This window comes from Spinacia oleracea, chromosome 4 (genome assembly GCF_020520425.1).
Source record: "Spinacia oleracea cultivar Varoflay chromosome 4, BTI_SOV_V1, whole genome shotgun sequence".
In the NCBI taxonomy this organism is placed as follows: domain Eukaryota; kingdom Viridiplantae; phylum Streptophyta; class Magnoliopsida; order Caryophyllales; family Amaranthaceae; genus Spinacia; species Spinacia oleracea.
The window spans coordinates 156,958,345-156,980,160 of record NC_079490.1 but is presented as its reverse complement, the minus strand read 5'-3'; the positions used below and the strand labels follow the sequence as shown (position 1 = coordinate 156,980,160).

General features: G+C 33.3%; 1 long non-coding RNA gene across 1 annotated transcript; it reads left to right on the top strand.

Moving 5' to 3' along the window:
• Positions 1 to 5,587: 5,587 nt before the first annotated feature.
• On the top strand, positions 5,588 to 7,348 carry LOC130472480 (uncharacterized). Its single transcript, XR_008932864.1, has 4 exons — positions 5,588 to 5,637; positions 5,723 to 5,771; positions 6,051 to 6,130; positions 7,202 to 7,348. It is a non-coding gene; the product is annotated as an uncharacterized lncRNA (long non-coding RNA).
• Positions 7,349 to 21,816: the final 14,468 nt, after the last annotated feature.

The following is a 21,816-nucleotide window of genomic DNA, read 5'->3' as shown; positions in this document are numbered from 1 at the left end:
AATAACTAGTTCAAATCTAAAAATGGGAAATTAGAGTAAGTTCTACGGAGTACTCCGTAGTAATTTAAATCGAGACTCGTTAGTTAGGTTGTGCAAGAAAACCATCACCATAATTAGATCTTGAAAATCCTAAGAGTTAAAGTCCATGTTTTATAGGAGTTCTTTCCCATTCTGGAGTGAAAGTCAAGCTATTGGTATGTTTGTACGTGTTACTAACACCGAAGTAGGCTAGTAGTCATGTCTATCAGCATTGCTTGTAAATTAAGAAAGTTATTATACGACGCATATCAAAGGGATTAATGTAAATTGCTAGGTAATCTTAATTATCACTTAATAATTAACTAACTAGTGGAGGTCCATCATATATCTCAAAATTAATCTTATAAGCATAGGGGGGCCACAGAGAGAGAAATGAGTGTGACATATATAAACATGACTTTATGTCATACTCCGTATTATGCATGGTATATAAGTAGCTGAATTAGAGGGTGATTATATTAGTGAAAGATTAGTGGCTTTTCTAATCTCCTAATGGCCGGATTAACACCGCTAATAAGCAAATAAAGCAAACACTATGCACCCTATCACCTTCACCATGATCCTTTAAATAATCAAATATTTTATTCCCATGTTCTACCTATTTAACAAGAGAAATGCCAACTAACTTAAAATCTCTTCCTTAATTAACTAGCTAGTTCTTAGAAGAACATACTTTTGCCTCCAAAAAATAGGCGGTGCTCACTTCTCTATCTCTGTCAACACAATGTCAAGGCGGTCAACACAATGAGAAGGCGGTCCACAAGACGCTCATCGTGTTTCATTATTGATTACTCGAGCCGGCCGGCTATGTCGATCAATCGATGATCATCTTCATGTTAGATCATTATCTATGTGTTTTTGTTATGAATTTATTTTATTTCTTCCTATACCATGGAATGTTTCAAGCTAGTTTTTTGTTTTTTTTTTCCCATGTTTGTATGGATTCTTTTGGCTACTACGTAGTAGTATTTAATTTAATTTTTTGATGGCTTTTGTCATTTATACTTGTTTCTTTTTTCTATTCAATTGAGATGGCATGAATTGAAGCAAATGTAAGTTATGCTCTTTCGATTCGACTTTCATAAATGTACATTATGCTCTTTTATTTTTTTATTTTGATCATATTAGTTTTTCTATTTCGAGGCAAATGATAAATACTTTTATGTAAGAACTAAGAAAATTACTTTTGAGAAATTTAGAGTACGAATTCCTCTTTCCCTCAAAAGAAGAGTACATATTCATCTTTATGGAACTTTATCGTTGTTGTACTAGTTATTTCTTCAAGTTCAAAGGTTAACTAGCGAATGGATATGTTTCTCCCTTAGGGCTAATCTGGATTCCAGGCGAGTTCTGGGTGGTTAGGTTTCAGTCCCTTCCCAATTATTATTGCGGGAGATCGAACACGGATTATCTCTACTAAATTCAACCTCAATCACCACTGAACCAACAAGTAATTGGTTACTAAACATATTTGTTAATGCTTAAAGTTAAAATATACTCCGTATCAAGTAAGTAGGGACATGTCCAAGGTTTTTTGTTCTCAATATTTGATATGGTGACAACTAAACACCCCCCCACCCCCCCACCCCCACCCCACGTGGTTTGCACACATTTTTCTTAACTTATCAAACATCAAAGGTAATGTATGTATAAAGTATATTAAAAGCTTTAAGGAATAGTGAGTACAAATTGAGAGGTTTCAATTGAGCCAAAAGAAAGAGAAATAGGGCAAAGCTACCCTGAATGGCAGGGGCAGATTTAGGAATTTATAAATGGGGCATTATGTTATTATATACGAAAGAATTAATTAAGTCTTTAAGTGTAAGAAACATGCAACTATAAGTCTCTAAAAGTGTAGTATAAAAATACATTACTATAAGTATATCTTATGAATATTCCTAAATGTTTTTGAAGAAAAAATAACATTACTGCGTATTTTTTTGTGTTTTCGTAAAAGCAAAATCATGAATCATCATAGGAGGGAAAAGAAGCGATGAAGGAAAAAACGACTTGCAAAGGGAAAAGGGGAAAAAACACGCATGCAGAAAAAGAAGGGGAAAAATCATATTTAACAATCTTTTAAGGAGGATTCGAACCCAGGCCATTTATGTAGCATAGTATTCAAGTAATCATAATGCACAAGTATATTTCATTGTTATTAATATAAGTTAATTACACATAAGTTGATTATTCAAGTGGAATTAATTACCCAAATATCAATTTTACAATTTTTTTCCAAAAATAATGGGACCCCTTCCGACCTATGTAGGTCCGCCCCTGCTCAATGGAGAACAAACTTGAATGAAGAACGACCATCATGTGACCTAATCGCTAAATGGTTCTACCTACATACCTTTCACCTCATGGTTGAGTGTTCTTAAAGTGGATTTTGTTCTAATTGAGTTTAGTGAGTTTAGTGTGGTATAATAAAGTTATTTATTTGGTAAAAAATTATTCGGGGTCGAAAAAAATGTCAATCTTTCTGATACAATTAGATGAATCAGAAGAAAATCATCTTAATGAAGGCTACAATATCTTCATAGACCTAATTGAAAAATGTCGTAAAATAAAGGTATATGAAAGAGAGTATGCAAAATACTATGTATTCTATATGCAAAAATACTCTAACTTCCATTTTCATGTGCATATATCTTTATAAAATCACCTGTATTTTGGCAAAGTTACAATGATCCATAAGCGACCAAAAAGAAATGGAAGGGGTACCACATCATCTATGAAACCACATCACTAAACTAAAAAAGTTACGATTCTTCAATAAGAATTACGTTACAAAGCCACTTTACTACGAAGCCCAAAATTCCATACAAATGGTGTTGTATTCCAATATACAAATGGCTCAATTGAAGCATTAAAATATTAAATTTTGTAATCATGATATGCTGAAATACTGAAATATCTTTTGAAAGCAATTGATTTGGTAGTGTACTTTCTCCCATGAATCTTAAGACTCTACTTTGGACAAATTGAATCAAATCCCAGTCAAAAGATCTATCTTTAACAGATGTTTATATCCTTAATTTGTTTCCCCCAAAAGTGTTTTAGAAGTTATGCCTTGCTAGTTTTGCCATTAATTAACCTCTTTTGTGCTAATTATTCACAGTGTTTTACAAGTTTCTTTTTAAAAGATCTAGATTTTCTTCCTTTTTTAAAGAAAAAAGGAATCACCAGGTAACAGAATAAAGAGCTTTCATTTTGATATATAATATACATGAGAATCCACTTTGTATGGTCAAAATTGAACTTATAATACCCGTGTGTGATGCACGGTTTGTAATCTAAATATAAATTTATATATATGGAATATAGTAGATAATATATTATCATCAAAATAGAGCTTATAGATATTCCATTTTAAAATTTATGGTGGATAATTTTGTTATTTCTCATTCAATGTCTTACTTATTAAAAATTATTAAAAAAAAAAAAGGTACATAGATAAAATTATTTTCACTCTCATTCAGCACTTGTGCCAAATATAAAATTATCTCGTGCACCTTTCATTTCGATAGTAATATGATATTACGATCCGATTTTGACAGGCCATTCCGATTTAAAGTAGAATCGCGATTTTGATAACCTTGGTAATATCCACTTAATACTCGCACAAACGCCTTATCAACCTCATTACCCTATCACTTAACACCTACCTACACCAATTACTTTATTCAGTTTGAGATGACTTTGAGGCGGAGTGGGGTTGCACACCCGTACCCGCCTAAAATTCTTATCCTCATTCCCTACATCTAAGACATTGCATGAACGATACCAACCCCTCCCAATCCCCGTCTCTAGAGGTACAAAATAGAATTCAAAACTCAACATTTTTTTTTGATAAGAGAGTTTTGAATTTCAAACTCTATTCTAGAGTCTATGACAATTCATTTGTTTGAATAGAGTAATTGAGTGAATAAACAAAACATTATAATATGTAAGTTAGTAGTAATTTTTTATATATACTCCCTCCGTCCCGGAATACTTGAAACCGTTTGACCGGCACGGAGTTTAATTCATTATAATTGACTTCTTATTTAATTGAAAGGTAGTTAGTAGTGGGGTATTTTTTTAATATAGATAGTGGGATGTGGTGGGGGGTCATGAATTTTCTAATGTTTATTTGGGGTAGTAGGGTGGTTGGTGGGCCCTTAGGTAAGGTGAGAAAATAATAAAATATTATGTAAAGTTTTCATTTTTAGAAGCGTTTCAAGTAATCCGGGACGACCAGATAAGAAAAGCGTTTCAAGTATTCCGGGACGGAGGGAGTATAATTTCATACTCAAACATTATAATAGATAAGTTAGTAATATTATGAGTGACATTTCTAAACATCACATTGATTTCCTGTCTTTTACCACCTACCCGTACCACTTACTTTATTAAGTTAAAAATGACTTTGAGGCGGGGAGGGTATGCACACCCATACCCTCCTAAAATTTTCATCCCCATCCCCTCCATCCACAATAGGAACGATACCCACCCATCTCGAGAGGTACAAACTAAAATTCATCTCCCCCCCCCCCTCTCCCACCCGCCTCAAACCCACCCCCTAGATTCTACTTTTTTTTTTGGTAAGAGACTTTTGAATTTTAAAACTATATTCTAGAGTGTTTGACAATTCATTTGTCTGATTATAGTAATTGGGTAAATAAACAAAACATTATAATATGTAAGTTAGTAGTAAGTAATTTGTTATATTTTAATAATAAATTAGATGAAAGATTAGGAACGCGGAAGGGACCAATCTAGCTAAAATACATCATCGCCTTGTCATCCACGACAAACACTTTTTTTAAAACCCATCACTGACAAAACTTTCCACCATCCCTGCCCACTTGGGGCGGATGCACGGGAATCTCCCAAAATAGCATACCCACTGACAATCTGACATCCCTATATTCAATAAATAATTCACTTTTCCTTCCAACTAACTTTTTAATGTATTGACAAATGTTTATAACGAAGTACGTAATATTAACATATATTTTTATGTGGTTGAAGTTAACAAAATAATTATAGAATCAATTTTATATATATATATATATATATATATATATATATATATATATATATATATATATATATATATATATATATATATATATATATATATATATATATATATATATATATATATATATAGGGGAGGGATCCTGTGAAAATAGGTCCCTATGTGAGTATACTACTATATATGAGAACGAATCTAATCCGTAGGATTAGATTCAATCTAATGGCTAGGATTAAATGATGAGCAAACCCATCCACCTTCCTAATTAAAGCCCACGTTTCTTTCATTAAACCCCACCCACTTTCTCTCTCTAAAACCTCCCTCTTCACTCTCTCGTACGTGACTCTCTTCTCTCACACAATTTTCTCTCTTTTCTCTCTCCTCTCGACAAAACCACCATTGCAGCTCCAAAAACGACCGATCAACCTATTTCATCACCGGTGTATTGTTAATTTAAGGTAAATTCAAACTCAATTGTTGTATATTTCTTCTCTCCTTCTACCATTTTCCCTAATTTTAACCTAATATTTTCAATTGAAGATGACTGGAGCAGAAAAACAATACGAACGACGGAGGTAACTAAAATACACAAATTTCGAACTACTTTCTTTGTCTTTATACATTAATTGTAGTTAATTTTTGTTAAATTTTAATTTTAAGCTAAACAAAAATACAACAAAGCAGCAACAATTCCAGAAGATACAACTGAGTAAGTATCTGATGCTTTGATTTTTGCTAAATATATTTATTAATTTCTGAAATTTTGTATTTATTTTCGGAATTTTTAGCATGTGAATTTGTGGATGTTTCTAGAGACTTCGCGAATTTTATGTTCCAAATTTTCTGAATTTTAAGTACTTTTGATAAGAATATATTTTCTGAATTTTTAAATTAATTTGAGAATTGAGAATTTTAAAATATTTTACTAATTTTTGATATTTTATGATGTTCTAAAAGTAAGAGTTATATGTTCTGAATTTTTAAACAGATAAAATGAGAATATTCGCACCAAAACAACGGAGCAAATTGTCCCGCGTCACTTCTGAACGACATCATGAGCAATACTAGGTAATATTTTATGCTTTCAATACTTTAGAACATGAAGGTTAAGAATGTAGAACATGAAAGGTCACTATTCAGAACAAATACATTGGCGACTAAATTCCACCCCCCCCCCTCCCCCGCCCGCCTCTTGTAGTGCATTGGTGATGGAAGATCTAGATAACATAGAATATGTCTGCTTTTTGATCGATGCATAATTGAACATTAGGGGTGTTTTATGGTTCTGGTAGTTTGATATTCTTCCATGAACTTGTAGGCATGGTAAAGGGGCTTTTATAATTTAGATGATGAGTGGATGATAGTTTATGTTGTGATTTTAATGTATAAGGTTGTTTAATATTTTTCAGTTTTGAATGAAAAATGATCTTAGGTATAGAACCCATTACATTATTTGAGTGATATACTGATACTCAGAAGCACAGTTGACAGGGATTATCATGATGAATTGAATCATCGATCAACTCTTCTTGAGCCGTTAAAAAAAATTCCCCGTTAGTTGTACAACTAAACTTCCCACTATCATTATTTCTTGCTTGTCTTTTCTGTTATCCATGATACACTTCAGGTCGAACACTTCTCTGTTTTTACATTCTTAATAGCTGATTTTGAGCCCAAGTATGGAGATACCCTTACAATTAGATTGTTGGCTCTCTTGTGAACATGTTTATGCCTCTCCTTGTAATATGTTGTGAATGTAATCCTTTTAAGTGAAGATACTAAAGGCTAGATTCAAGTTGCTCAACTCAGAATATCCGATTTTCTATTAACTGAAAGTTTAGAAAGTACAAATTCAATTGTTAGAACATATAGCTTAACTACTTAGAACATGTAGCTTAACTGATTAGAACATATAGGAATAATGTACAGAACATAGAACTTCACTTGTTAGAACATATAAATTCAATTGTCAGAACATATAGCTTCTCTTGTTAGAACATGTTGCTTCTCTTGTTAGAACAAGTTGCTTCACTAGTTAGAACATATAGCTTCATTGGTTAGAACAATATAACTTATATTGTTTTTAATATAATATATACATTATTTAAAAGATTACCAAATTTGTTTCATATGTTGCAGGGAAGAAACTAAAGCTCACTTTGATGGAAAAACCGAAGCTACTGTCAATTATGATGTCTTCAATTATGTGTTGGGTGTAGTTATGTGTATTGCGTTTGTTACTTGCATGTGTGTTTGCTCTTTTATGTGCATCTGTCAATTCAGAACATTTAGTTAGGGAATTCAGAACATTTATCTTAGGAATGCAGAACATTTAGTTTGGGAACTCATAAAATTTAGTTTAGGAATTCAGAACGTTTAGTTTGTGAATTCAGAACATCTACTTTGTTAATTCAGAACATTTACTTTGTAAATTCAAAACATATGCTATTTTATTATTTCTAATATTCAAAATTTAATTCATTGTAGTTTGAGCAAACGAAGAGATTGAGGGTTAAGTATTGTGGAAAGATTGAGGGTTCCAAATACTTTTCCTCATGTTCCAAGTACTTGTTGCTCGATCATGTTCTAAACAATAACTGCCTATGTTCTATATTATTATATGATTCTTAGAAATTACAAATTTTAATTCTATATGATATCACCTTCTGTTCTAGATTATTGTTGCATATGTTCTAAATTATTGTTGCATATGTTCTAATTATCGTGGAATATGTTCTAAAGGTTTATGTATCTGCTTTGAGTGTCTTTGTAAATGTAACTTCCTAAAACATAAATTCTTTTTTATTCTTAAATGATTTTTAAAGCCTATTAGCTCAAAATGGTAGAGCAGTATGTCATTGCACATGGGTGTAGGTTCGAGTCCTACATAGGCTGGAATAATTACGAGTTAAACTTTCTGTCAACTAAAGCATGGTTAATCAAGAAGGTATAATATGTACAATAGACATCGTTTCTCCCATATTGTTGCTAAACAATAGCCCTCATATTAAAGCTCTTACATTGATGTTTTAAAAAAATTGAATTGTTGTTCTAAATAGTGTAACATATGTTCTAAATATTAAAACATATTTTTAGACACAAACATTGAACATTGGTAGGTCCATATGTCCTCAGTTTTTTTAAGCTCTGCCTTTATTTTATGTAATATTGTTGCCTTACTGCTGAATGCGCCATCTCTTTGCTTCATCTGATGATTTATGGGTAGAGTTAACTCGGGATAACAAGGTATGTTTCTTTGTCTACTTGTGGTCTCAACTCCTCTTCTAGATACAACACAAGAAATATCAAACAAAAATCCGTCTAATGTTCCTTTTTTCATGATATATAAGGGTAATTTTGTTCCAAAAAGAACGATGTTTCCTTCTGGAATAAAAGCTCTTGCAAATTATGTACACAACAAGGTTCTAAAGATAGGAATTTATTCAGATGCAGGGTATATTCTGACAGCAACTGAACACTATTTGGTTTCCCTGAATGTAGTTTGACTAAATACTTTCTGATGCACCAACATTGTCATTTCGAGTAAGTACTACATTTGCAGGAAAAAATGTCTGGATCACTTGGGCATGAGGAGCGAGATGCAAAGACATTTGCCTCTTCGGTATCACACTTTCAACTCTTGTTTGAGTCGAGACCCTTCTAACTTTTGAGTCTGAATCATATGTCATTGCTTTATGTGCCAATAACTTGTTGCTTTAAAGTCTTTTTAGTCAATGTTCTAAAAAAATGAAGTCTTGTTCTAAATAATGTGGTTTATGTTCTAAACTTACATGATTAACCTACGTGGGATTCGAACCCACATCTTTTGTGCATTTGCACAAAGCTCTACCTATTGAGCTAGTAGGCTAGTTGTTTTTCAATATAGAATATTTAAACATAAACAAAAAACCAAAACAATGCTTTAGGAGTACGAAGCAAACCTCTTACAAGATGTTGCCCCTTCCAACTTGCTCTTGATGCCGCTCCTGCCATCAGATTCTTGCTTTATATATTAACATAATAAAGTAAACTATATGTTCTAAATATTTCCACTTATGTTCTAAAAGATATATTGATGTTCTAAATATGAAATCTACATAGAAACTAAACATGAAAAAGGTGAAAGCAACTTATTCCGAATAGAACCACTTCTAAGAAACTACACAAGTTAATTCCCTTTGTATAAAACCCAATTTCCAGTTATCTACTTCACCCTATTTCAAGTAAACAAGCAAAAAGAAACTAAGGTAGCGCAACGAGACATTTTATTTTATTGGAAACCAAACCAAAATAAAAGGTAGGTTGAAACATGCTTCTAGAAACAGATCCGCAAACAAGAAATCAAAACTTCTCGACCTGCAGTAGCAAATAGGCCAATACCTTGAGCATTTTTTGCAAAAAAAAAATCTCCAAATCTTATGCACATGAACTTAGACATGAGTTTATTAGCCTGCTTGTCTTCAAATTTCAAAAGGATGGCATGCTAGTTTTCTTGAATGAAAAACACCAATATGGTGATCACAATACTCACAAGTTAGGTCCATCCTCATGACAGTGCTATCAAATAACTCTAAAGTGTACAAGAAAAAACTATAATGTTATAATCTTTTTTCAGTTGTGTTCTAAATATCAAACAAAGGTCAACCATACGAGACTGCTATATGTTTTTTCTAGCAAAATCAGACCTTCGGGTTGCTGCCTGTCTACCAGATACGACTTGATGGCTGACACAGGACTTTTCTTCTTCCTGTTTTTCTGCATTCGGGTCAAAGTTGCTGATTAGTATCAAGTGAAGCATTCAGAAAATTGATAGCCATTGTTAATCTTGATCAATATCAATCATGTTCCCACTGCAATTCACCAAAAATTCCAGCAAATTGTACATAAACCATATCAACAGTAACAAAAAGTCATATGTTCTAAAAAGCCATAGCAAATGCTCTAAAAACCCATAACAAATGTTCTAAAAAGCCATAGAAAATGTTTTAAACCTTAACCCCTATGTTCTGAAAACCATAGCAAATGTTCTAAAACTCAAATCATACGTTTTTAAAACTTTAACCATATGTTCGAAAAATATGCCAAATGCTCTATAAACCAAAAATATACATCAAAAGATTTTTTTACAAACTATTACAGACATATAAGATATTTATGCAACTAGTATGGGTGCATGAGGATTCATATTCTAATCCCGTTGTAACAACTAGTATGGGTGCATGAGGATTCGTAATCTAATCATGTTATAACATGTATAATACATAGACCATTAGGTTAAACTTTCAGAACATGTAAAGCAATAATTCAGAACATCAAACACAATGTCACAGGAAAATAGAAACAAATATACAAAAAACTAGAATCGAGTATTCAAAACAAAAATACTATTACTCAGAACATTGGAACGATTATTCAGAACATGTAATGCAATAATTCAGAACATGAAGAACAATTTCTTAGAAAATGGGAACAACTATACAGAACATTAGAAACAACTGTACAGAACAAAAATCACTATTATTCAGAACATTAAACATAAGACACATTAATAAGAAAACTCACTGGATTTCGTCAATGATGAGGTCCGACTAGGATGAAGTTCCGATTACATTGCTAAATCTGTAAATAAGAATTTGAAAACAGGAATTAAAATACGAATCGAGCAGAACAATTCGATAATAAAAAAAACATAAACAACAACAAATCCAAAAATCAAATAATAAATCAAAAACAAATCAGGAAATCAAAAAAAGTAAATGAAAAACAAATCAGGAAATCAAAAAAAACTTAATCTAAAAAAATCAATAAATCAAAAGCAAAATAGATCAATAACGAAATCAGAATTCAGTAATCAAAACCAAATTAAAAACATAGCTCAATAATCACGTAATCAACGAAATTTAAAAACGCAAATCGGCAATTCAATAATTACGTAATCAGCAAAATTTTAAAAGGCAGCTAAATAATCATGTAATAAGCAATTAGATATTCAACAATTCAATAAGTTTTGAAAATAATAATAATCATGGAATCAGATGTAAAATTAGGTCAAAAATCAGAAAATAATAACATAAATATGAAAAAAAAATTGCGAAATTGATAAAATACCTTTAAATAAGAAATTAGATGAGTGTATTCGAGAATATGATTGAATTCTGAAGCAAATTTGAAGATCAAATCGACCTTGATTGAGGTCCTGTAATGGCGGCATGGTGAAGAGAGAGAAGAGAGGAGAGAAGGAGAAAACAAAGTTTAGAGCGAGAAAGAAATCAACGTGAGAATGAAAGAAAAATCAGCGAGAGATGTTGGGTATATATTCAAAGAATTTACAAAAATGCCATTAGTAATCCCTTGATTTTCAACTGTTAGATTAGAAATGATCCAAAGACCAAAATTTATTCTCACATAAGATTGTGTTCTCACATAAAAGGGGTGTTCTCACATGAGGCTCATGTGAGAACACCCCTTTTATGTGAGAACACAATCTTATGTGAGAATAAATCTTAGCCTTTAGATCTTTTCTAATCTAACAGCTCAAAATCAAGGGATTAGTAATGACATTTATGTAAATTCGTTGAACAATGAACCAGCCATCTTCTTCCATTTTCACGCATAATTCTTTCTCTCTCTAACCTCTATTTTCTCTCTCTCCTCTCTCTTCACTTTGCTGCCATTAGAGACCTCAATCAAGATCGAATTTCTTCGCTTAAATTTCAGTTTAATTCTCTGCGATTTCAATCACATTCTTGAATATATTCATCGAATTTCCAGATTTTTCTTGTTTAAAGGTATGCTACCAATTTTTATTTTCATGATTATGTGATTTTTGGACATATTTTGTTGAATTTAATTGTATTTTGTGGCGACTATTTGTATTTTGATTCAATTTCTTTCTGAATTTGTGTTTATATTCAGATTTTATCACGTTTTGTGAAATTCTATTGTTTGGAATTTATATTTGGGTGAATTCAATCGTCCGACGATCGATTAAGTTGTTCTTTGAATCAACTCCTTATATTGAAATTTTTTGTGTTTTTCTTGTTTCATATTGATCATTATTGTATCTGGTTGAGTTATGGAATTTAGAAGTTCATCATACTCAGGTATCATCATTCACGGAATCCGATCAGTTTTGCTATTAATATGTCAGATTATGTTCTGAATAGTTGTTTCTAATGTTCTGAATATACATGTTATGAACTGTTTTCTCATTCTTTCGTAGATTTTGTGGTAAATAATGAACAACTAGAGAGTTGTTCTAATTCAAATGTGTCTAGTTGTTAAGTTTCATTACCATGATATCCGAAATTGCCCAAAAAAAGTGAAGTGAATTTGTAAGTTATAACTTTTTGTAACATAATCTGAATATTTATATTTTTGTTTTATTCCTTTCATGTTCTGAATAAATGTTCACCGTGTTCTAAACTTCACACAACATGTGCTAGGAAACTATGCATTGTGTTCTACACAATATGCATAATGTTCTAACCACTATACATCATTGTTCTAAAAAATATACAAAATGTTCTAATTTGTATAATACTTTTATTATTTGTGCTCAGTTGTCTTGACACTAAATCCCTTTTGATATTTTCAGGACTTTGTCATCGAATCACTTTGTTCAGACAATACTCGATTTTAGTATTTGTGGTGCAGATTTGAAGAATTATCTAATGTTGCACTCTTTGTTACATTATTTTTTTTATATCTTGTTTTAATTTAGTGTTACATTTTAATTATCATTCTAGATGGACATAGTGTTATGCTTCTAATTGTTATACAAATTTTATATGTTTTATTTTAAGCGTATTTTGGTTATTGACCATGTTCTAAAATTAATTAAACACCTATTCTATATATTGTACGTGTTAGGTTATGATACATATGACAATTCATAAATCATGCGGAAACAACCATTTAGCCAGGAATACATATTATTTACACATAATCATATAGCATAATTTAGATGCATACTCTTTGTTGCGTGCCTTCCCTAGCTGCGCCCGAACCGAACAAGAACAAGTCTTTAGGACTCCAAGTGTCGTCCCTCCGTAGATAGTCCACAGCACGTCCGGATCCGCCTTAAGATTGACCAACTAGAATCGCCCTTAAGGTACTAGAATTTTCGGCACTCTTAGGTAAGAAATATGACTGAATTTTTCTCTCAAAACTCACTTTGAATACTTGAATTAATTTCTGAAAATATGTGACCCTAGGCACGTATTTATAGAGTTATGGAAAGGGAATTGGAATCCTAGTAGGATACGAATTAATTAAACTTAGAATCCTACAAGAACTCTAATTAATTAATTTATCTTTTTAGGAATAGGAATTTAATCATATACTAATTCTAATAGTTTTAGGAATCGTGCATGAACACAAACTCACACACACACACGGCAGCCACGAGGGCCGCCCATGCGTGCGTGCGAGCAGCAGCCCACGCAGCGAGGCCCATGGCCTTAGGCGCGCGCTGGGCCTGCCTTGCGGTGGGCCTGGGCGCTGCCTTGGCTGGGCGCGCGTTTGGCTTGCTGGGCGATGGCCCGACTTCGTGCTGGGCCTTTGTCCGGCAGGCCTCGTCCGATGCTAATTCGTACGATACGCTTCCGATTAAATTCCCGGTTCCGGAATTCATTTCCGATACGAACAATATTTAATATTTCCGATTCCGGAATCAATTTCCGTTTCGAACAAATATTTAATATTTCCGTTTCCGGAATTATTTTCCGATTCCGATAATATTTCCGATTCTGACAATATTTCCGTTTCCGGCAATATTTCCGATTCTGGTAATATTTCCATTTCCGATAATATTTTCCAATACGTACCATGTTTCCGTTTCCGGCAACATCTACGACTTGGATAATATTTATATTTCCGATACGATCCATATTTCCGTTTCCGGCAATATCATCGTTTCCGGAGTATTCATTTCTTGCCTGTGACCATCTCAGCTCCCACTGAAACCAAGATCCGTCGATTCCGAATATCCATAGATGGAGTATCTAATGCCATTAAATACTTGATCCGTTTACGTACTATTTGTGTGACCCTACGGGTTCAGTCAAGAGTAAGCTGTGGATTAATATCATTAATTCCACTTGAACTGAAGCGGCCTCTAGCTAGGCATTCAACTCACTTGATCTCACTGAATTATTAACTTGTTAATTAATACTGAACCGCATTTATTAGACTTAACATAGAATGCATACTTGGACCAAGGGCATTATTTCCTTCAGTCTCCCACTTGTCCTTAGGGACAAGTGTGCATTTCCTAATTCCTTTGTCGCTCGATGCTTGCTCTTGAACATAAGGTAAGAGTTGTCATCCTTATTATGTCCAGAGGTGTTCCTCGGTTTCAGAGTTCAACTGATCAAATAAACAGATAATCATAGCCTATGATTCATCCGAGCACGGCCATGCATTTCACAGTTTCTAGCTCTCCGAGTGGCCTTGTACAACTTTTAAGCATCTCATCCCGATTTATGGGAGGACAATCCCAATCTTGCGATCTTGAGATTAGACTTCGTTTGATAGGTGATTACCTGAGCGTTGCCTTTATAGCCTCCTTTTACGGTGCGACGGTTGGTCAACGTCAAAGCAACCAGTTCTCAAACAAGTAATCTCAAATCACTCAGGTATTGAGGATTTAGTGTCTAATAATTTTAATGAAATTTACTTATGACAGATTTTCATCTCTTACAGTAAAGTTTCATAGGTCTTGTCCGATACTAGTCTTCCCAAAGTAAGTATCTATGCAAATGATTATGACATTGCCATGTCCACATAGTTCAAGAAACAGAACTACTAGTCATCTTGCATTCTAATCGTCTAACGTTTTCTATGCGTCCAATTTTATAGAAAACTCCGACTAGGGACCATTTTCAACCTTTGACATTCAAGTTCACTTGATAGACATTTCTTAGTCACAGGACTGGTCCTGACAGTCTATCTTGAATATTTCGTCAAATTTGAAGGGACTCATCATTTAATACTAAACCAAGATTAAATGGAATATGAAAATACATTTCATATATGATAAATGTTCAACCCCAATGTTTTATAACCATGGGCCCCAAACCCATCTTCTAAAACAATTCATGGAATTCAAAGCTATGCTTGATTTCCAGTGCTACAACGTGAGTGTTGCTTCTCACTTGTTGCATAGGTTTAGTTATCATGCTTTGCCAATCTTAATATCCTTTTCATCGAATGTTCTTCGAGATATGATGATAAGATCTTTTCGAGTTTGTTTATTATGTGATCTAGTCTTTCTTACTTCGATGGTGGTTTTACTCATTTTGCAATGAAGAACCATCAAGTTAGCAGACGTTTTTCTTGCTTCAAGAGTGGTTCTACGCATTTTTCAATGAAGAACCATCAAGCCAGCAGATAGGTGATCTACCCAAGTTCAGTGAAGAACTTTAAACAACCCTGTTTTATTGCTTCTTAGGCAATAATCACTTTTACTTCAACTGTTTAGGTTGCTAGTGATGCTTTGTTTGGATTTGCTTATCCAAGAAGTTAACAGATATGTGGAAGACTTTCCAGCTGTATTTTAGAACATAGAAATTAATATTTTAATTTCCCACGCAACAACTCATGGTCTCCAATCCATGTTGCCATTTCAAAACACGATGCTCTATAGCTCGTCCTTATCAATGGTTAACTCCAAAGGGTCTTGCTTGATCCTTTGCCAGTGTTTATGCGTGTAGCATCAATATTTAGCATATCTTTATTTCCTTGAATCAAGAACTATTCCTATGTACCTTTTCAAGTACCATAAGTATTCTTGATCTCAATCTAGTTGATCTTCACTTAGATCAATAGAGATTGGTATATGTTCGTCATGCCTAAAGTCATACGATACATTTTTGGCGATCCTCATATTATATCATACATGATAAATTCTTTTGCAGAATAATTCCCAATTGAATTCTATTCATGTAACTTTAGCTCATTCAATTTTAGTAGATACTGAATCCAGCTAAATTCTTTGACACATAATATAGGTTAAGAATCTCATTTAGACTCTTTGATGTTTAACTTAGTAAATGCTTATACATAGTTCAAACATTCTTTACTTAGATTTATTCATATGGGTCGAATATCTCCAATGGAGTCTTTCGTGTTTGATTTAGTAAATGCCATTACTTAACCCAAAACAATATCATAAGATCTTTGTAAATAGATCTTAATACCCAGTATGTACTAAGTTTCGCCATGGTCCATCATTGATGAATAATCTCAAATCTAAGTCATTAGCATTTGAATGTTATTTTACAATAGAGAGATATGTGTGTGATACACATAGGACCAATTAAGTTTTAAGTACTCCCACTAAACTTCTTATATATCTATAAGAATCATGTACATTTTATGAAACTAAAATACTTATTAGCTTCATTAAAATATAATTCCAATTCCCAATTGCTTGCTTAAATCTGTACTTAGATTTTATAAGCTAGCTTTTTCTTTCAAGCATTTATTTGGATCCACAATTCTTATGACATACCATGTACATAGTTTATTCCAACATTTGATTGAGGAATACGTTTTGTCATCCAATTGCTATATGTACCAATATGCAATCATTGCTTGAATTATAGACTTGAGCATTACGATTATGCATGAGGTTTCAACACAATTCACACCATGAATTTGCTTGTAACCTTTAGCAACTAATCTCGCTTTGTGTGTGAACACAATTTCATGTTTGATGGTTTTTATCCTTAAAACAAACTTGCAACCAATAGGTGTGAAACTATTCTTGCAAATCAACAAAATTTCAATTTTGTCATCAAAACATTGAGTATGTTTTATGGCCTCTAACCATTTAAAACATTTGAGTCTATATATGGCCTCTAACCATTTTAGGGAATCTGTGTTTCGTCATAGCTTTCTTACAGGTCACAAACTCATTAATCTACATGATAATAGTTTGACTGTAAGTTGTAGGTTTCTTCACTATCTAATAGAAGAATTGCATAGTTTCAGTGACCTGAACTCCATGTTTCTTTACTATCTAATAGAAGAATCTCATAGTTCCAGTGACTTGAACTCTATGCCTACTAGGGTATAGAACATCAAACAATAGAACATCAATAGCCACTTAAAAGTCCTTTGAATATTCTGTTCTCCTTGAAGAACTTGTAAAGTCTTCTAAGAGATGTCTATTCTTTAAAGCCACTTCTAAAGTCCTTAAAGAATATGTGTTCGGATTTTCTAAAGAACTTCGAAAAGCCTCCGGAATGTCCGTTTATGTTTGTTGTTCGCCTCGAAGACTTTCGAGGTCTATTTTCTCCCACTTGTCATTTTGGAAACGAATCTCCAAAAGGACATCATTTCGAGCAAACAAACATTATGTTCTCAAAAATTCGTGGTAGAAACAATACCCTTGTGTCTCATTTGAATAAATCACAATGAAACATATATCTATACTTGGGGCCTTAGTTTGTTGAATAACAAACACTAAGCTCCCACTGAGTTTAGGAACTCTTTAGATATATTATGAAAAGATATTTTGAAATTACTTTTCAATAGCTTTGACGAATTTGGTTTAGTTTGGTGGTAGTTGAGCATTTTGTTTTAGAAATTATAGGAAAAGTCTTTATGATTCATCATTGATCGAATCAAGTACTAATTGACTTCGATTATTCCAACTAAGATATGCCATATCTTATGGACCTAGATTGTGAAATTACAACACACAATCATTGATGATCATATTTGGTCTCAAGTAATCATCAACATGATCTAACCTAGATCTTTATGATTTCTTGCCAAGTGGATTTTATACTTCTGAATCTTTGAACTAGCCAAACAGATTCAACTTATATCACATTTGAGTAAATAAACCTACATTCACTTAAATCTATGTGAAACAAAGTCATAAAATCTTTCTTTAGCTTTGAACTCTATTGTCTAGGCGTTCTAACAATAGTTCATATCTTTTGTTACTTTCAACAAGTAAGACTAGTCGTCTTAAATTGATCTAGAAATCAATGAACTTTCAAAAGTCCATAAAAATAGAGCTTTTGAATGTTAACTTGTTGATATGGTCTAAGCAACAATGCCAAAGATTAGTGGAACTCAAATCAAGGGGTTGATTTGAACCTAGTAAAGTTCTTTAAAGAGTTGTTTGTTTTAATCAAGCATATTGACTCAACCTGTAATTGACCATTTCATTCAAATAAACAAACAAACATTGTTTTTGTTTTTCTTGAATGTGAGTCTTTCTGTGTTTGAAAACAGAAATTTAGGTATGTTGATTATGGAACAAAATAGCCATTAAGTTCCAGCCTTTGAAAGGACTTAAAACAAACTAGATGACCCTACAACTAATGTAGCATTGCCATGCTTCATTTCCCACTTGTAGGTCATTAGTGTATCCTAGCTTCCATTGTTTGAGTTATTACCGAAGTAAGAACCTCAATCGGTATATGATACCAAGGAAGTTTGATTGCTAGGTCACTTCTCTTTAAACATAAACTTATAGGTAGAAACGGAATCGTAAATTCCTTTCATTTGTTCCTCGTTTTCCTATTTCTTGTACCCTTTCTTATAGTCTTAAGAATTGAATTCTTTAGTGTTGACTTTTATACTTTGTTAGACATGTCTAATGTCACCCCAACAAGGTTCTTATTTAATTTATGTTGAATATTAAGTTTCAACTAGATGATCTTACCAGAAGCTTCTAAAGTTCTCTAAGCATCGATCTATTCGAATGTCTAGGGACTAGACTCATTCGAGAATTAAATGGACAAAGATATTAGGTTGTTAACCATTGGTAAAGCTGAGCGTATTAAACTCAATGCTTTATGATCTCAAAACTACAGTGTATTTTGAATTCACAAGCACCAATTGGTTTGCCATTCGATTTTGATGTTCGAAAACAACCATAAAAGTCGCTATAAGAAACGTACATTTTAAATTGCTCACTTTCTCTCATTTCCGTGAATCGTTCTTGGATTCACTACCAATCGAGGAAATTTACTGTTACCTTTCTAAAAGGATTTATTGCAGTGCAAGATATTTAATTATAAACAATAATTAAAACATACATTGAAGCATGCAAAGTCTAAACATTTATCATGAATAATAACTTGAAATTAAAGCAACCATGCAATTCAAACAAGTTATTAGCATTTTATTCGATTTTATTGTTCCGGCAGGTGTGAATAAAATGATTCCAAGACCCTAAAACCATTGAAGAATTAAGCACAGTTTGTCGACTCAATTCTAAAACATTTTAGGTAAGCAAAAGCCTTTTGCTAATAGTCTAGAAACTATTCTTGGTTGATAGGTACGTCTAAGAACTTATTAGGTAAACCTATCGATTTTGCCACGACATAAAAGGACTCCTTACTTATATCGTTGAGTTTCACCAAAACTAACATGTACTCACAATTATTTGTGTACCTTGCCCCTTTAGGACCAATAAGTAACACCTCGCTGAGCGAAAACTATTACTAGATTGATGTAAAGGATATCCAAGCAAGTGTATATTTTGGCATGGCACCTTATAACTCAATTTTTAAGTTTGGAACTTAAGGCTCTTACTATGTTGGTTAGATTTTAAGTGAACTAAAATCCTTAATCATGCAACATAATCAAGCTTTTGATCTCATGCATTTTAAGACATATTTAAAAGCAATAAATAACTTAAAACATGCATAAGATAAATGTGATCTAGTATGGCCCGACTTCATCTTGAAGCTTTGACTTCAAAGTCCGTCTTGAAAATCTCCGTGGGAGGCACCATTTTCTTCAAATAGGATAAGCTATAACTAATTACAACTATTTGATGGTACGCAGACCATATTTGAATTGAAAAACAACTTTGGTACTTTAGACCAATTACATTCAAATTAATGGTACGCAGACCATATTTTCTATCCTATTTGGGCCATACTAGTCACTTCATAACCTGCAAAACAGTACATATATAATATATACCATTCACCCATTCATTATCATGAATGGCCCACATAGCTGGTTAGTAAAACACATTATGCATCACGTAAACATTTGCAGCAATTAATCAAGGGTACCAATAATCTACCAATTATTCAGTCCTTATTAATTCTAATCAAGTTGTTTTAACCTTAAGGATTTGTAGACCTAATCAAGAGTTTATGACTAAAAGGGCTCCCACTTAAACCAATAAATTCATATGCTTTACTAATTTTAAACATAAAAATGTATTTCTAGTCTAACCGGAAACATACAAATTTAATTAAAATTTAAAGCTCATATAAATTTATAATTCAATCCAAAAGTTTAATTTAATTTCAGTCGTATTTAAATTAATTCATGATTTTAATTTTAGTAAAATAATTAGAAATAAATAAAATTTATTATAATTACAATATTCAAAATCAAAATCCAAGAAAATAATTTAAATTATTAATTTTAAAATTAATTAAAATTACGTAAACTGAAAAATTTCAAATTAAACATTCAAAACGATCTAATCGCAACGCAAACACCCTACGCATCGCACGCCCATGGGCCGCACGCACACAGCCATCGCTGGCCATGTGCGCGCAGCCCATGCGCTCGTCGCATAGCTGCTGCATCTTCCATCGCAAGCCATCGCACGCTGTGGTGCTTGCTGCGCGCGCGCCAGCGCTCGACGCACGCGAGCCAGCGCTCGCTGTGCGCGATCGCCAGCGCTCGCTGCGCGCGAGCCATCGCTCGCTGTGCGCGCGAGCCATCGCTCGCTGTGCGCGCGAGCCATCGCTCGCTGTGCGCGCGAGCCATCGCTTGCTGTGCGCGCGAGCAATTGCGCGCGATCAATCGCTGGGCGCAGCGCTCGTGGCACGCGAGCTTGCGCTCGCTGCGCGCGAGGCTGCGCGCGCTTGCGCGAGGCAGTGCGCGTCGTGGCGCAGCTCGCTTGCTGCCCATACGCGACTGCCTTGGCTTGCCTTTCGCCCATGCCCATACGTCCATAGCTCGTGGCCCACGACACAAGGCAGGGCTGCTGCCTTGTGCTCGTGCACCATGCCTTGCTCATTGCATTCGTGCCGCACGGGCGACGAGCTCCCTTGCTCGTCGTCGCATGCCCGCACTATACAACACCCCTTAAGGGTAACACGAAGCGTCCATTGCTTTGTGCGTGCAAGTTATATGAACGAATCGCATAAAAAATTTAAAATTTATATTTAAAATTAATGACAAATTAATAAATAATATTAATTTCATAATTTTAGGGCGAAAAATCGAAAATTTATTATTCAATTGATTTCCGATTATTATGGATTCAAGTCTAGGTCATAAAAATTTAAAATTTATCATAAATTTACAATTTTTATGGTGGTTTTTAATCATAGGTTTCTAATTAAATTATAATTAATTATGAAAATCAAATTAATTCTAAATTATTCTAATTTTCAACAAATTAATCATAATTACAAATTAGATTGCATAATTAACAAGGCTAGGCATTCAAACTTGTTAAACATATACTGTAGGTCAATCAAAAATTCAAGATTTATCAACAAGAATCGCAAATATTTAATTTAACATCTTAAATTTACGAAATTTTGCATTCGAAAAACTAAAACCTTCGAAAAGTCATAGTTAGGCTTCGAATTTGAGAATTCTGGGTTCGGCAGAAAAATATTGTTTTTGTCAAAATTTTAGAATGCCTTTTACATGCGGAATTGACACAAAAATCACTCGATTTGGATGAGTAACGAAGAAACTGCCGAAAAACTGCGTACGTATAATTAAATAAACGCAATTTGCAA